The sequence below is a fragment of the Hylobates moloch genome, unplaced genomic scaffold (assembly GCF_009828535.3).
Source record: "Hylobates moloch isolate HMO894 unplaced genomic scaffold, HMol_V3 SCAFFOLD_8, whole genome shotgun sequence".
Taxonomy (NCBI): domain Eukaryota; kingdom Metazoa; phylum Chordata; class Mammalia; order Primates; family Hylobatidae; genus Hylobates; species Hylobates moloch.
Genome location: NW_026652283.1, coordinates 43,455,990 through 43,474,008, shown reverse-complemented (window position 1 = coordinate 43,474,008; position 18,019 = coordinate 43,455,990). Strand labels below are relative to the sequence as shown.

The following is an 18,019-nucleotide window of genomic DNA, read 5'->3' as shown; positions in this document are numbered from 1 at the left end:
GGAAGGGAGACAGTCAGCCCTGTGGTTCTGAGAGAGGCCCCTACCGGGGTGTGGGAGGGTGGGGACGAAGGTGGTGGGGAGGCCAAGATGAGAGGAGGTGCACATGTCAGAACCTGCAGAACCTCAATAGGGGCCCAGGGCAGGACACCCCGTGCAGAAGTGTCTGTGGCCTCAGCTGTCACAGACTCCAGCATCCCTCTGCATCCTTTCAGGTCCCCAGGGCCCCGTCCTGTGTTGGGTGGGCTGCCACTCCAGCCACAGGGCTGCTTCTCTTCCGCTCGTCCAGCTCCCACTCACTCTCCTCCTTTCCTGCCCCTGAAGGACAATAGGCCACCCCCTCCTGGGCAGCAATTCTGTAAGGATTCAGTGCTGTTCCCAAGGCCCCTGAAGACTTCTTCTTGATAGCAAGGTTGTCCTAGAGTGGTTTCTGTGTGGTGGGTAATAGCTGGCAATTCTCTGGTTTTACAGTTTCCTCTGTTGGTAGAACTCAGAACACTTTCACACCTGTCGTCTCACAGGAGTGTAGAATGAGTAGGTTCTGGGGCCAAAGAGAGCCTTGCTCCAACCCTGCCCTGCCCCTCCTTTGAGGAGCAGTGGAACCATCAGAGCCTCAGGAAGGCCTCTCTGTATAGAACACCCACCTCCCGCAGCGGTGCCAGAGTCAAACATAAGAGCTTGAGCGAGAGGCCAGCACGGTGCACACCACACACTCAGCACTTACTTTCGGGGCTTTCCTGCCGACTCAGCCCTGCGATGGAGTGAGTGGCAATCGATGGGCAGGGCTGGCCTAGAGCCACCTGTGAGTTTTGGGTTCAGAAGGTGGTGTGATCATTCAGCGTGCATGCCTTAACGGGAGGTCAGGCCAGCGGGCTTGACTTTCCTCTGAAAAGTGTGCTCAGCAGAGCTTTCCTGACACCCCTCTGATCCTGGCATTGGTGGACACTGGGGGCCCAAACAAGAGCAAGTTTGCCCCTTCTCCAGAAGGGACACATAGACAAAGGAACAGCCACACACTGAGAGCGGGAGCAGCCCCACAGGCCCAGGGCAGAAACAAGAGAAGCCCAGGAGAGAGGAAGCTACATTCAGTGGGGGCTGTGGCTAGGAGAAGCATTGTGGGGGTGGGGCCAGGAGCACTGGCACCCAAAAGATCCATGGGAGTTCTTAGATCAGCAGCGGGGACATGGGGCCCCGATGGAGAAAGGCATGGCACGGGAAACACCAGGATGTGGTGGGGTGTCAGTGGTTGGTGTTTTCAACGTCCTGCCCAGCAGAACTCCCTGTCACAGAGAAGCATTCATGGAAGCTTAGCACACAGCTCCCTCATCAACTTGGTTCTCATTGGGAAGGTCACACCCAGGGTCAGACCCCACAGTTCAAGGGCAGCATGGATGAGCTCCGTGATAAGTCCAGATAGACAGACTCTAATGCCTCTAAGACTTTTCTTGATTGGAGTTGAGGGCACACATTACCTGCAAATGCTGACATAACCCTGGTGATGTTATAACATCTGTGCTGGGTGCTGGGATGGAGACAAATAAACTCAGTCTCTACCCAGGTAGAGAGAAGGAGGGAACAGGGCCTCAGACACCTGTACTGCATGCCCATCAGTGCTCTCGTGGAGGGGTGTTCAAAGTGCTATGGGACCATAGAGGAGGTAGCAGGGTGGGCACCATAAGGAGGGAATCTGCACCAGAGGGTAATGATGAGAATGTTTATAGCAACTGAGGTTTATTGAGCACTTACTACATGCCAGGCACTGTTCTCTAAGAGCTTTACACAGATGTACACTCCACCTGCACTAGTCTATGAGGCAGGTGCTGTTTTCATTCTCTTTTACAGATGACAACTGATGCACAGACTGTGACTGGCCCAAACACACAGGGCTATGAAGTGGCTTAGCCAGGGTGAGCCTAGACTGTCTGGCCCCAGAGTCTATGCTTGAATGACCCTGGGTAGCCTTCCTCTGAGCACTAGAGGCACCTACAGGGTTGATACTATGTCTTTTGCTCTAGCACCTAGCAGGCCTTCAATTAAAATGTGTTCACCAATAAGAATGCACAAATACCTGGATGAACTGGGCCCTGGAAGACTGAGGGCAGCATACGGGGATAGAGATGGCACTCATGCAGCGGGAGGAGCTGGAGCAAAGGCCTCAGATCAGGGCATCTGGCGTTGCTGCGGGGTGCTGCCCCTCCCAAAGCACTGGAAGACTGAGAGTTTAGACAGCAGCCTCTCCAGCCAACTCACTCCCCCTCACCCTGTCCCAAAGGCCTGACACCTGCCAGCCAGTCCCACCTTGGGATTTGCTGTGCCCTTTGTGCCCCGACGTCATGATTTGTTACCCATCCTCTCAAAGGCTCCCGTGGGCAGCTCTGGGAAGACAACCATGAGCCCCCCAGAACTAAGAAACGCGTGCACCTAGAGGCGCTCAGGAAACAGTTCAAAACTCACTCCCTTAAGGAGTTGCTTTCTGAATGTTTGAGGCTTCAAGGAGCAGGGCGTTTTTGTTGTTGTTTTGTTCTGTTCTTTTTTCAAAAGCCTTCCTTTCTTGAAGCTCAGTGGGCTGTGGGTGGAAAGCTAGGGTTGCAATTTGGCTCTATGGCTTCCGAGCTGGTCATCTTTGAGTGAATCAGTTCACTTCTCTGTACCTCAGTTTCCATCTCCATCAAGTGGGAATAAAACCAACTACAGAATTAAGTGGGGCAAGGCTTGGGGAAACTCCAGTGCAACACCAGCCTCAGTGAAAATCTGCCTCTCTGCTTCCTGCTTTGCTCCTGGGGCCTCCGTCTCTTCTGTACGATGCAGGGTTGGAGAATGTTAATCTTTAACACCAGCCAGCCGTATAAATGTATTCACACACACATATATACCACATGTCATAAGCATATGCAATTTAATGGTTTTATATATTTCATAGGAATATATAACATAGCATCTTATTGTGTATTCTTCTGATTACAAAAGTAATACATATGTATTGAGAAAATTTTGGAAAGTAGAGGAAAAAAAAATTCACCTACTATTCCACATCCATGACTGGGCTATTTAGTGAATCCCTCTTCCACTTTTTTTTCTATGCACTTACACAGATTTTTTTAAAAGAAAAAATCAGGATTATACTCTACATTCTATTTTTTAACTCAAGCTGGGCTACTGAACCAGGCTGCTGCATAGGGCCGTCTGTCTCTGTGCCTGGGAGGAACAAGAGGCAGCAGCTGCCACAGCTGTTTGGTGCCCATCTGCTGCGCTCCTGCCTGGGTGGCTGCTTGGAGGCGTCTGACCTTCGGATGTTCATTGTGTCTGGCGGGTGCACATCTGACACTATTTTCAGCTTGGCCTCTCAGGCCTGCTGGCCTTGGAGCCTGCACATAATGGGCACCTTATGTAGACAGCTGCCAACGGTGCAGGAAGAAGCATCCCACCTTAAAATGTTCCTCATCGCCTGCCAGCACTCTGCTCTTAGAGAACGAGCCGGCTCCCTGTTCCTTCTCCCACCAGGAAGGGGCTGCTGTTGATGCTCATGGCCCAGCAGGCTGTGCCCCGTGGGCAGGTGGCCCACCAAACACACGGGAGATTGCGTCTCTGGATGCGGTCATGTTTTTACAGGACAGTCTTTGACTGGAGCTGGAACAGCTGAGAGAGACTTCCCAAGACATTGCAGGCTGTGGGGCATCTGAAATGCCCTTGGGGGTGTGGACTGGTCTTCAGGAATCTCACCCTCATGCCTCACATTTGTCAAGTAGGTACAAATGCACAGTGTCATTTGATACCCCATTTTGTCCTGAAGACAGCCCTGTGTATTAAGTGGCAGTATTCCCATTTGATAGATGAGGAAACCGAGGTTGAGATGGGGAAGTCATTTGCTGGAGGTCACACAGCAAGATGGTGGCAGGGACTTGATCGTGGATGTGGGTCTCTCACTCCAAGCCCAGGGCTCTTCCCCTTCATCAGCCCCATAGGTAAGTGGCTCATCCAGGGCCATAGCCATCTGCTGCAATTCCTTATGTTGTGATTATTTGTCCAAAATGGAAACACTTTAATTTTCACCTGAGAAAGAATTCACGTTTATTGAAAACGAATATACCTAGTTGGTCTGTTTCTAAAGCACAAAGCTAACCGTGGCAGGCTCTTGCTTCAAAATGTAGGGCATTTCCCTCTGCCCACAGGATGAAGCCCATATGCCCTCACCTGACATCCAACCTCCACAGCCTGCAGCCGGCTGACCCCCCAAATCTGGGCACCCTCAGCATTAGAGATCTCTACTGTGGCTCTTGGGCAGGGTTGGGGGTTTTCCTTGTGATTCACCTCCTGATCAGAATGGAGCTGCATGAAGCAGGAGGCTTGTAGGCTGCTCATCCCCATGTCCCTGGGGCCTACACTGGGCCAGGCACAGAGTCAAGTCCAGTAAATGTATTGGCCCCCAACCCATGGTCCTTCATGAGAAACCTGAGCTCTAATCCAGGCTTAGAAATAAGCTGAGGCCTGCCCAGCCACTGCCAGCCTGATAAGGAAGTGGCTGCTTGGCAGCACTCCCAGGAGGGAACTGCAGGGCTGTCTAAAAGCCGCAACCCCCTGGGCAAGCAAGGAGGAGGACTCTGAAGGGCCATCTCCAGATAGGTACTGGAGACCAACACCCCGCCTCCATGGCAAGTCCACCACCTCCCCCATCCCTCCACTCCCCAGTCCCATAGCAACAGTAATGCCTGTGTGATGTGCCCCCTGCCTGACAGTAGCTCTTTGACCCAAGCTCTTTAGGAATGATTTATAGAAGCGGCATCATACAGCTTTGGGGGAAACAAGTTTTCTAGGGACTGTCTTGGTTTAGTGACAGCAGGACCCTTGCTCTTTGACTCTGTACCTCATTCCCCTCTGGGCCACAGTCCCTCAACCTCCCAGACTCTGGTGGTCTGGAGGTTACTATAGGAGAGGCAAGGTTTTTAGAGTCCCACAGCCCTGGCTTCAGCTGGCCCTACTGCTTACTAGGTAGGGTTACATCTCTCTGAGACTCAGTTTCCTCATTTGCAAAATGGGACTAGTGATCCCAACTTTCAGGGTGTTGTATCTTATTGGTCAAAGTCTAGCTCAGTGGCAGGCACATGGTGAATAATTGTGTTCCTTCTCCTGGAGGCCTTTTAGAGCCTGAGAGCCTGCCTGAGAGCGTGCCTGAGAAATGCCCTGCTGCTTGGTGAGGGTGGCAGTCTTTGGGGACAGGTGTTGGGGCGTGTGGCACATGACACGCAGTCTAGTAGTGAGCCACTTCTCTCATTCTGACATGTTCTTGGGGATTTAGCCAAGGACAAATATTTTGTTTTCTAATGAAAGCCTATGAAAGAGGGTTTTTGTAATCAATTTGTTTCATTTCACAATCAGCTTTCCGGGAGGATGTCTTTCATTCACTTGTTCATTCATTCATTCACCCTGCAAATATCTCCAGAGCCCCGACAACCTGCCAGGTGTGGTAGGAAATGTACAAATAGGCCATGCAAGGACCCTGCCTTCAAGGAGCTCACTGTCTGAGCAGTAATTATAATTCTGGGTAAAAAAGTTGGGTGGGGCATGCAAAAGGCAGAGTGCTGAGTGGGGAGAGATTAGAAAAGACTCTTGCAGGGCTGAGTAGAAAAGCTTTCATCAAGAAGGTGGTACCAAAATATGGCAGTTAGAAAGCATAGAGGGAAAAAGACTTCATTCTCCAAAGAAATAAAAGCATAAAATTATGAAGAGTCAACTGAAGAAGGTATTATAAATTGTTCTATAAATAAAATTGAATCTCGAAATCCCAAAAAGATTTTTCATAAAATGTTTACAAAGTACATCTGGAAAAATAAACATGGATGAATGGCCTAGAAAAAAAATCAGTGTTGGTACAGAAATAGACCTGTGGCTCAAGGAACAGAGAGCCCAGAAGTAGATATCAGTGTACGTGAGGATTGGTTTGTGAATGCATGGCATTGAGAATTAGAGATGAAAATGCAGGTGATTCCTGATGTGTTCTAAAGACAACCAGCAAGCTATTTGTAGGGAGGGAAGGGAATACAACTGGCTCCCTACCTCAGTTCCTACACCAAAATAAATTCCAAGGAGATTAAAAAACATGAAACCATAGTGATACCAAAAGAAAGATAACGAGGGAATATTTGTGTCATACCGGAATGAAGAATGCCTCCTTACATGTAATATCAAATCCAGAAACTGTGAAGGAAAACAATTAAAAACCCTATGGGCAAACACCCCACAATAATCAGGTTAAAGGATGATCACAAACTAAGAAAAGTATTTCAACATAGGCTTGATGGGTGAAAGGTTAGCAGCACTAATACCCAAAGAGCCCTTGTAAGTGAAGTATTAAAGACAAACTGCCAGCGGAAAAATGGGCAGAGGCTATGAACAAGCAATTCACAAATGACAAAATACAGAGGATAGAAAGCATGTGAAGAGTCGTCACCCAGGGGCAAAGGATACACATTAAACAATCAAAGTGTCCTTCGGGGGCCGTTTCAAAGAATGAAAATACTTGGGGAAACATAGAATGAGAAACAGGAACACTGGAGCACTGTTTAGTGGGTCACAAATTGATACACATTTTCTGGAGGGGAGATTATATATCCATACTTTCAAATGTCCCCACCTTTCAACTCAGTAGTTCACTTCTAAACAAGTATCCTAAAGTGTCCAGGGTTTATGTGTGTAGGAAAGCAGCAGAGCATTAGTTAAGAGTGTGGAGTCTGAGATCAGAGAGACCTTGTTTCAAGCCACCTGGCCCTGGAAGAGTTCCTTAACGTCTCTAAGCATCAAAGTCCTCTTCCACAAAGTGGGCATAATAATACCACTTTCATAGGCTTGTGGCAAAGCTTAAGTGAGATAACACTTGTAAAACTCTTAGCAGAGGGTGGGGCCCCTACTAAGTGCTGAATAAATGCTAGCTCTTTTATTATTACCACTAAGGATGTTCATCATAGTATTGTTTGTAATAGCAAATAATGGAAAGCAACCAAATTGTCCATCAGTAGGGAGCTACTGGTTATTCATTACAGAAACGTGCACAGTGATGCAGCCATCTGAGGACCTGTATTTATGAAAATGGAAAGATGCCTTTGACATATTAACATATGATTCTTTAAAGCATCAAAAGGGTATGGAATGTCCATTCCAAATTGCAAAGAAGTGTACATCCATGCATCTAGAAAGATGTCATTGATTCTTGTTATTCATAGTAGTTATGTTCTATAAAGTCCTCACAAACACAGAATTAGCAAATACTGAACTGTTGCTCCTAGGCGAACTACCGCATAAGATTCCTGCGAGCCTCTGGTTACAATGTTTTTCTCAACTGATCAATATATTAACTTTGTTTTATGTGTGTTTCTGTTTTAAGATACCTTATTTAACATAGATTGTTGATTCATTAATATTGAACTCAGGGCCAGCGGCACTGTAACTCCTCTCTGAACAAAGCTTACCTAACACAGTATTTTCTCTGTAAGGCACACAGTAGCTCCCCTGTGCTTGGGAACACCAGAAAGCACTTCGGCACCGTACTTGGAGGCCATTTGAAAAAGTAAAATCACCAAACAAAAAGTGCAAAACTGCGAAAACTGTCCCTAGTGTCCTTTTTGTGGACACTTGTTTACCATATGGGATCTGAAACTAGAAGGCAGAAGGTCGCCTCATTTAGCCTCATCTGGGAACACGCACATTAGGCAACTCAAAATTTTCACCACACTGGGTGCGGTGGCTCGCGCCTGTAATCCCAGCACTTTAGGAGGCTAAGGTGGGTGGATCACTTGAGGTCAGGAGTTCAAGACCAGCCTGGCCAGCATGGTGAAACCCTGTCTCTACTAAAATACAAAAATTATCTGGGCATGGTGGCGCAGGCCTGTAATCCCAGCTACTCGAAAGGCTGAGGCAAGAGAATCGCTTGAACCCGGGAGGTGGAGGTTGTAGATACAGTGAGACTCCATCTAAAAAAAAAAAAAAAAATTCACCACTCTGCACATCCACAAGTGACTATGAATGTAAGTATTGATTTGGAGGTTACAAATAAATTCGATCAAGTAGATAAATTTGCAAACACAGAATCTATGAATAATGAGGATTGACTGTATCTAAAAAGATAGTGTCTTCGTTCATTCAGGCTGCTATAACAAAATACCATAAACTGAGCGGCTTAGAAAAACAGAAATCTATTTCTTATAGTTCTCAAGGCTGGGAAATTCAAGATCAAGGCAGATTCATGATCTGATGAGGCTCTACTCTCTGATTCATAGGTGTTACCTTTTTGCTGTGTTCTCAAATGGTAGAGGGGATGAGAAGTCTTTCTTTGGCCTCTTTTATAAGGCCACTAATCCCATTCATGAAGATTCGGTCCCCAGAACTTAATCATCTCCCAACGGCCCCACCTCCTAATACTATCACCTTGATGGTCAGGATTTCAACATACGAATTTTGGAGGGATACATACATTCAGGCCATAGCAGATGGTCATGTCAGTAGTTATCTGAGTCAGGATTTAAGGGGATTTTTTTCCATTCTTCTTTATACTGATAATGCTTTAACTTTTTACAGTGGGTACATATGATACGATCAGTCAAAGCAATAAAGCTATTTTCAATTTAGAAAGAAAACTTGTTATTGATGGCACTCCATTGTCAAGATAAAAATCTATATTCTTTAGAATAATATAGTTAACACTTTTATGTATTGCTTGCTATGTGCCACATAGACTTCTAAGCCCTTGACATGTATTAATTCATGTAATGGAGTCTTTTCACCAAGAAGCTCCATGAGATAGACTGTATTATTATTCCCATTTTATAGCCGAGGCAAAGAGAGGTCAGATAACTTGCCCAAGGTCACAGCGAGTAAGGGGCAGAGACCAGATGTGAACCCAGGAAGTCTGGCTCCAAAATCCGTGCTTTCTTTTTTGTTTGTTTGTTTTTGTTTTTGAGATGGAGTTTCACTCTTGTCACCCAGGCTGGAGTGCAATGGAGCGACCTTGGCTCATTGCAACCTCCTCCTCCTGGGTTCAAGTGATTCTCCTGCCTCAGCCTCCCGAGTAGCTGGGATTAGAGGTGCCCGCCACCACGCCTGGCTAATTTTTGTATTTTTAGTAGAGACGGGGTTTCACCATGTTGGCCAGGCTGGTCTCAAACTCCTGACCTCAGGTGATCCATCCGCCTCGGCCTCCCAAAGTGCTGGGATTACAGGTGTAAGCCACTGTGCCGGGCCAGAATCCATGCTTTCAGTCAACAATATGTAAGTGTGCTCAGTCCCAAGCCTGGCACAGGGCTCTGGAGATGCCCAGGAGGATCTGACCAGGCTCCTGGCCCAAGGCACTTCTGGTCTAGGTTGAAGGCAGTGGCAAGGGTGCACCAGGCACTTCAGGCTCATAGAAGCGGGGTGCTCCCCATCCCACCTTGAGGACTCAGAGAAGGCATTGCTAGCCCAGCATTCAGTGTCCCCACAGTCTCCTGCCCTTCTTTCTCACTTCCTGGCAGGCACACCCTCCCACCAGGGTGCCCCTGCCACACCCAGCCATCCCCTGCCCCTTGAGCCAGCCATGTTTCTCAGACAAGGCTCAGCTCAAATGCTATCTTCTTTCTGTAGCCATCAGGAAGAAGCAAGGGCTCCTTCCCCAGACCTCCCAACACCTGATTCCTCTCTGTTTTGGAACTTTATGGTTATTGTCTTTCTACTCACCTGTCCACACTCCCCCGCCATAAGCTGGTGTCAGAAACCTTTTTTTCCCAGCACCCAAAACAATCCTCGCACATGTTATCCAGCAATACAAGTGTATTGAATGAATAAATGAACAAACATGTGGAAATATCTAAGATCTGAGACTCCCAAAGACCTAGGCACACGGGATTGTGGCAAAGTAGTTGCTGAAGGCTGCCAAGGCCCTGGAGGACTGTGGAAGGCTGAGCTGTCTGGCTAGCAGCCTCTGTGACCACGGGACTGGGAGGCGGAGCCAGCAGGCTGCAAGGCCAACGTTAGCCAGGGTGCTGTTTCTGTGGCTCCTGAAGCACCCCCACCCTGGTGGGAAAGACTAAGAAAGGTCCCATTCAACTTGTCTTGGCACTTCTAAGGGAAAGGATGGGGTTTGGGTTAGCTGGGCCAGGGACATCTTTTCTAAAATAGCTTCATGCATATTCAGTTGCTCCCTGAAATAGTCGGGCGGCTATTTTCAGCAGCTTCTACTCAGATGCCCACACATAATGGCCTCTACCTTGAGCATGTAAACCAGTAGGAAGCAAAGCAAAGGGTACGGGAGGACAGCGTCAGAGGCTTTTCATGGCTTCCTACCACTCCCCCTAAGCCCTTGGTGTGTTTTTCCTCCCAGGGACTCTCTCCCATGAAATGGAAAGTCCTGGTTACTATGACAACTTGCTGGAGGAGGTTTCCCCGCCAGTGACCCTACCCACCCGGATCCCAGAAAGCACAGACTCACCAGGGCAGCCATAACTTGAGGCACAACCTCCAAACACTAAGTTGGTGAGTTCACTCCCGAGTGAGCCCCTCGGCGCCCATTCCCTCGTGGTTTGCACACAGTTCTCACAGGTGCCCCGTGGAGGCCGAGGGAGGCCGGTGAAAGGTGGGTCCCTACCAGCAGGGGGTTGAGGTCACAACAGACAATCCAGCTGGAAGGATAGAGAAAGAACCACTCTACCAGGGAAACATTTATTTGCAAATACCTACGGAAACATCAATACGTACCTTGTGCTGTTTGCTGGGGAAACAAAGATAAATAAGACTCAGTTCATGAAATGAATCGGTAAGTAAACACTTGTGTCTTTCTCTAAACTGTAACTTTGTTCTCTCAAAAAGATTTTTGTAGAAGTTGGAAATATAGTGTCCTAAGTGCTGAGGTTAAGGTGAGGTCGCGGGATTCCCAGGGGAAGGAAACGGGCTCTCTGAGGAGGTTGGGAGGTGAGCTTGAGCAGAGAGGTAAGAGCTTTCTTATGAGACAAGCAGGTGGTGGCCTGTGTTCCAGGTGGCCAGCACAGCACACATGAAGCAACAGAGGCGGAAAAAAAACAGGTCCGTTTGGGGAACTCCCGGCTCAGGATGTCTGGAGCACGGTGCCGAGGAGGAGACAGAATGCTCAGAGGCGAGGTGGGGGAGACACATCACTGGGGCCTTGGAGGTGCTTCTCTGTCAGAAGAGTTCCCTGGGACAATCGTGTGTTTGGACGGATTCCTACCCACCCCAGTCCACCTGAGGTCTCCCTATGTTACAGTGTAGAACAATGATTAGAAAAAAATGAGATTGTGTTAAAAGTTTCACAGTGAGAAGTGTGACTTTAAGGATGAGTTAAGTGTTCATTCCACCTTCCCTGGAGATGTATCAAAAATTAAAACGAACTGGGAGGCCAGAAGCCTGGATCCCAGAAAGAGGGTTAGGGAGGGACCGATGTGGGGGCTCTGGGCCTCAGCCAGGTCAGCCATATGACCAGAAAAAGTGATTGCTTACATTTGATACATCTGAATTTATATTCGTTCTCTTGCCCCATAGCCATCCAGGAAAAGAGTCCTGTTTTGTTCAGGACACTCTGAGAAAGGCAGGGACGGGTGCTTTGATACCTTTTAGGAAGATAGTCACCCAGAGGGGTCAGAGGAGAGCAACAGAAGGGGCCAGACGAGAGGAACTGAAGGAGATCGGCTTGGCTATCTGGAGGTCACCTGTCAGGCACACCATGACCCCATGTCACTTCCCGGTTGGCTTCTTTGAAGGCATCAGGAACCATCAACAAGAACCGTGGTGCCCACAGGCAGATGCATCTTTCTGCTCTGTTCATCCCCCATCGTTCCTCCGTCTGCACTCAGCCTCTTTATTTATTTGTTCATTCATTCATTCATTCTTTCATTCATTCATTCATCTGGAGCTGTGGCTGGGAAATTGTTGGCTTAGATAATCGTTTCTTCACCGAATTTTCAAGGATCTGTGAAACCCCTAAAATGATAAGAAAATGAGTACATATCTCATGTTCATTTTCTGATAGCTCATAGCCTTCAGCAGATTCTCAAAGGAGCCAGTGACCCAAAAAAGGTTAAAAACCACTGATAGAGATGGGAGTTGTTTTATTTTAAAACAAATGATTTCACCTTTTGGTAGATAAGCAGGGTGAGGGAGCATGGAGTGAAATTCCCAGTTCTGCGCTGAGCTTTCTCAGATGATGAAGGGGCACCGGGGACTCTGTCATTGCTCCCAGCATCGCCGTGCACCTAAGTGTGTGCGTTTGCTGCAGCTGAGCCAGGCCCAGAGGCCCTCAGAGCACAGAGAGAGGGGAGCAAGATCCATTACCTAAGACTGCTCTGTTTCTCTCCCTTCCCAACCACAGCCTCTCTGCGAGGTCCCTTTCCAGCCTGCATGTGGCAGAGCATGACGAGGCCCTCTTGGTTTGGAGAGGTGTGGAAAGCTGGAAGAAATCTGAGAAAGGAGAGGCACATAGGCTGGAGTTGCAGAGGTCTGGATATTAAATGAGGCTTTGAAGAGAAGGGGCAGCTAAAGTTTAGTGATTAGCTCTAAAAGTCAGGTTGTGTCATCTTGGCTGGAAAATCTCCCATAGCTTCGTGTCTCTGAGTGAAATTCAGAAGTTGCATAAATGCCTTCACAGCCCCAGTGATTGTCTTGCCCCAATATCCTCTGGACTGTGTACTGTTCTACAAACTCCGGCCTCAGGGCCTTTGCACTTACTGTTTCCTCTGTTAGGAAGCACGTGCACATGGCCCATCCCTCACTTCCTTTGGGTCTTTACTTAAATGTCCCTTTCTCAGTGAAGCCTTCTCTAGTCCCCTACTTAACATGGCAACACCTCCTACTGCCACCACCCCCATTCCGTGTTCCCTTTTTCTGCTTCACCTTTCTTGATAGCACTCAGGACCAGCCCACGTGCCACTGGCTGTATACTGTGCCCAGTGCCTGGAACAGGGCCTGGTCCATAGTAGATGCTAAATGATTATTTGTGGAGTGGATGAACCCATTCTTACCATGCTCCTGTGTTTATATATTGTAATCTCATGCTGCTCCTGTGATAACTCTGCAGGGTGGATTTTATTCTCCCTTTTCACAGATGAGAGCCAGAGACTCATAGCAGCTAGAACTGCTTCCTGGGTTCTGGGGTCTCAGAACTGCTGTCTGTTTATACTCCATCTCCACCCCCAGAAGGCTTGATTCTGTCTTCACCAGGACTCCTTGAGCCATAAAAGAGGCCGGGCTTTTGCATGGGTCCAGTCAGTACTTAGAAGTACACAGCACACTCTCACAATCCAGCTATGTCCAGGCTTGATATGTCCTGGAAGTGGTCAGGCATGTAAACTCATCAACGGCAAAGTCAAGGAGCAAAGAAGGCACCTGTATGAGGCTTTTGATGGATTCCTACTCCTTGCTTTCTCCCCATTGTGTATCTTGAACATCGGCCCATTGTTCTGGAAGAGATTACTTAAGTGGTGACTTTGAAAACACAGTCCATGGCTGGGTGTGGTGGCTCATGCCTGTAATCCCAGCACTTTGGGAGGCCAAATTGGGAGGATCACTTGAGCCCAGGAATTCGAGACCAGCCTGGCCAACATGGTGAAACCCCATCTCTACTAAAAATACAAAAGAATTAGCCTGGCGTGGTGGTGGGTACCTGTAGTCCCAGCTACTCGGGAGGCTGAGGCACGAGAATTTCCTGAACCCAGGAGGTAGAGGTGGTTAGTGGGCTGAGATTGCGCCACTGCACTCCAGCCTGGGTGACAGAGTGAGACTCCATCTCAAAAAACAAAACAAAACAAACAAACGAAAAAACCACAGTCTAGAACCCAAAAGTAAACCCAGAATTCATCAAGACATGAGGCAACCCCCAAATGATAAGCCAGTCCATTTGCCTGTGGTCAGATCCACTGGTGCCTGTTGTTTCTACTGTTACACACAGTTCTAACACATGCCAGCCCGTGAGATAGGGGGAGTTTGCAAGACAGAGAGGAGGCGGGTTGGAGAGAGAACCATGCTACACATACCCCAAAGGTTCCTGGGGCTGGTTATTGAGAGTTACAAAGATGAGTATCACACAGAAGGTGCCTTAGGGAACTTACAATCCAGCAAAAGAAACAGGCAGAAAACAAATAAGTTCAAGTATGTTTATTTATTCAAACCCTGACCCTGTTCCAAAAAGGATTCAAGGTAGAAATTGGGTTTGTGATATAGTAAGTGCTACAGTTGAGGTGGGGACCTGGGTTCATGAGAGAAGGATGATGTCTTCCCGTGGGGAGTTGAGCTGGGCATGGGGGCGAAGCAGCATGGCCCCCTTGGTGAGCTCCCAGGAGCCCATGTGGCTGGAGAGGGAGGTGAATGCCATCCATCCAAGTGATGTGCTGTGAGCCAGTCCTTCCCCTTGAGGAACTTACAGTGCAGTGGAGGAAACAGGGAAGGAAACAAAGACTTGTACTGTCTGCAGCCTCCCCGCCTTGCTCTCAAGGACCTGCTCTCAACATCTAGAAAGCCACAGACTGAAGGGACCTGCAGCAGTTCCTGTGGTGGCCAAGGCAGGTGCTCCTACAGGCCCTGGTCCTCCTGGATCTCTGCCCTCAGGCTGCACTCGTAACAGTCCCAAAAGCATTTCTGTTTGGGGGAGTAACACCTTGCATTCAAACAGCAAGGTACAGTTTGCAAAACACCATCACATCCGTTCTCTTGTGTGTTCCTCCAAGAAGGAGGCTGGGGGAGTGCCAAATTTTCAGTGTATGGATGGGACAATGGGGGCTCAGAGACAAGTCTCATTCCTGAGAAGTGTCAGAGCCAGGACTGGAATCCAGGGAGAAGGAGAAGAGGCCCTGTCCACACAAGCACGTGGTGGTAGGACAAAAACGGGCACTTGACCATATAACAGTAAGAGAAGGTTCTGTAGCTGGTAGGAGAATATTCAGGCTCTGGAATCAGACAGAACCAGGTTCACATCTGGCCATGAGCTGTGTACCTTCACCTCACCAGTGAAAGAGAATAATGGTATCCACCTGGCAGATTGTTGTGAAGATTAAATGAGAGGATGCATGTGAACACACCTAGCACAGTCACTGATGTCAAGAGCCAATGTGTCTTAAGTTCATGGTCTGCGGCTGGCCATTATCTCATCTAATCCTGCAAGCAAACTACAAAGTAGGTACTGTTGCCTGTAATCTCATTTTACAGATTAAAGAAACTGAGTTCAGGAAGGTTGATCAAAGCACCCGTAGCCAGCAAGTGATGAAAACTGAAAACAGACCCCAGAGCCCAGCTATTAAACATGAGGCAGTAATTACACCTCCTCTCATCTCACTGATGAACCTTCGGCCTGCACAGGTTCAGCCACATGCCAGGTCTATGGAGGTGACTCCTGACCCCAGCAGGAGGGCAGCACCATGGGACTGTACGGCAGGGAGTCGCTGGAGACCCTGGAGAGGCCATGTGAGCCTGACCTTGGAGGAAATGGTCAGCAGCTGCAGCCTTGGGAAGGAAGGGCTGGAAGGTCACTGGCACCAGGCAGAGCTGCATGGCCAAGGTGGTTGGTGGCTTTGGACTAACAAAGTGGTGACCTGGAATCCAGCAGGCTGGGCTTCCCTTTCCCACTTCCTTCCTCTGCTGCCTGTCTCGCTGAGTCACCTCCAGGAAGTCAGAGTGGTGAGACAGACAGTGAGGAGACCTGGGTCCTCCCGCACTCCTGTCCCCACCTCCCCTCATGACCCTGGGTTAACCACTTCCCCTTGCTGGGGCTCAGTTTCCACATTTGTCAAAAGAGCAGACTTGATCTCAAGGTCAGGCAAAGGTCTTTTTTAAAGGCAGTGCTTTTGGAAGACAGGACAAAGGACCACACAGCTGCTAACCAATTAGGAACTGATAGTCATCCGAGCTCTGCAGCAACCCCCTGCACCCCACACGACTTGCTGAGTTCCTCCATGGGTTATGAGGGTCACCAGCAGTGATAGGACCAGGAGGGCGGTGACGGGAAGAACCTCTAAGTGCTGGTATAGAGATGGCAGTGAGGGGCCGCGCCACAGAGGGCTGCCTCCAGGTCCTGAGCCTCTTCTGACTTAGCTCTATCCTCTACCGGGCTGCTTTGACTCATGCTCTTGAATTTTTACTGAGTCCTGGGCCCTAGTGAGAGTCCAAGAAGATGCTCCAGGATTTTCAGTGTAGGTAAAATCTCACAGGAAAACACGCAGCCACTGTGGGCTTCCTCCCAGCCTCCAGCCGTGCCCATACCAGCCCTGAGCCAGGCGATAACCCTTTCCCTTTACTCAGACTCAAGAGAAGCTGTTTTTGCTAAAGTTCCAAACCTGTTTCTAAAACTTATCCCTAAGGACCCCATATTCTGAAGTCACCGTGAACTCATCTCTGCAATGATTAATTGTTAGCACTTCACAGCTCCAGCTCTGAGATGCAAGGATGTCTGTGGCTAAGAGGAGTTCCCATGAGTGGTGAAGTGTTTGTTCCAGGACCTAGGGGGTTGCCTGGGTAAGGGATAGAATAGGATTATGTCATATACCAGTGCCTTTTACCACTTTGAGGATGGTGGAAGGGAGCTCTGCATGAGGCACACGGACTGCAAATATAAGGCTCTTTTCCTACCACCTGGGGTCCAGTTGGCTTAGTGTAGCTTTCAAGCCCTTCTTGATGTGGCCTTGCCCACTGCTTCAGCCTTAAAGTGCAGGTTCCCTTCTGTCTCTGGGGCTTCAGCCCCACCACTTGACTTGGGCAGATCCCCATTTTGCTGTGTTGTTTCATGTTTCTCTGTCTTTGCACATTTCTCTTTCACTGAACCACCCACTTCCTCTCATCTCCCATCTCCACTTAGTCCTCTTGTAAACTCTCATTTGAGACCCAGTTTAGATGTCATTCCTTCCACAGTGTCTCCCCTGACCTCCCCCATCTTCCCTGGTGGCACTTTTCTGCACATTTCTGTTATTAGACTTTCACCCCGCTTTGCAGCTCTTTGGGTCCATGTCTGTACAGCTCCGCGAGCACCAGGACTAAGTCCCAGGCCAAGCCCAGGGCTTGGAAGGTGTCTATTGGAAGGAATAGAAATGAGTTCCCCAGAGCACAGCCCTGAGTGAGCTTCCACAGGCTCTTACTGAGGTCTCAGAGGCAGCAGGAGGGTGGAGAGGCCTAAGGGAGTTTGCATTGAGCCCCCTTAAGACTTCTCTACCACCAAGAGGTCCTGCATCCCTAGGCACCACCTGTCCCTGGCTGGGCGTCAGTTTCCACTCTGAAAACTGGATTCATTTCTTTGGTTTGTCTAGAGCTGATATTTCGTGGTGTTTCTGGAAAGTCTGTAAGGCAGCTAATGCAGAGCTCCGCAAGACACCAACCACAGGGTATTCGGCGGGGTCCTCCCTCTGCTTCACTGACCTGTTCCATCAGCCCTCCCAGAGCCTGCTTGGGGCTGGGCCAATTCAGGGGCTGGGAGCACAGGGAAGAATCAGGCTTCCTTGCCTACCCTTGAGAGCTCACGACCTAGGTTGGGAGACAGACACATCCACAGCAATGCCATAAGCACAGAGTGCCACGGAAGCCAGGAGGAGGCCAGCCCTGAGCCACCCGTGGAGGTGCTCAGAGAAGACTTCCTGGCGGGGATGGGCCTGAAAGACCTAGGGCAGCATAGTTCACAGTGAGCACCAAGCATGCAAGCCACTGAGTGTGGCCAAGGACAGGCACAGAAGATGTGGCCTCAGCTGCATGTCCCTGTGTGCGTATGAGAGAGAGAGAGAGAAAGAGACCACAGAGAGGAGTTGAGAGGTAAGAGGGCTTGGGCTGGCACAAGTGATATCCGTGGAGACCCTTGGGGAAGAGCTTTCCAATTAAAGTCCTGGCTAAGCTCCCTTGATTATGTAATAGCCGGGGAAATGTCATCAGGGATAGCGTTAGAGGAGGGAGGGATGTGCCTGAGCAGGGCTTCACCATTCCCAGAGGGGAGCTGGGAGCAGATTTGTAAATGAATCGGAATTCGCACATAGTCAGAAAGAACATCTAAGTTGGGGCAGCCAGTCCATATCAGGAGGAGGGGACA

General features: G+C 49.0%; 1 protein-coding gene across 5 annotated transcripts in view; it reads left to right on the top strand.

Moving 5' to 3' along the window:
- The window catches only part of HIVEP3 (HIVEP zinc finger 3), a 523,062-nt gene that overhangs the window by 331,814 nt on the left and 173,229 nt on the right, over window positions 1-18,019 (top strand). Inside the window, exon 1 of one of the 5 annotated variants that reach the window (XM_058443209.1) lies at window positions 10,438-10,491. The exons of the other annotated variants lie outside the window; for them this stretch is intronic. The gene's annotated coding sequence lies outside the window, so the exon portion shown is untranslated. Of the gene's footprint in view, window positions 1-10,437; window positions 10,492-18,019 lie in introns of those variants that run through there. 5 annotated transcript variants of the gene reach the window in all.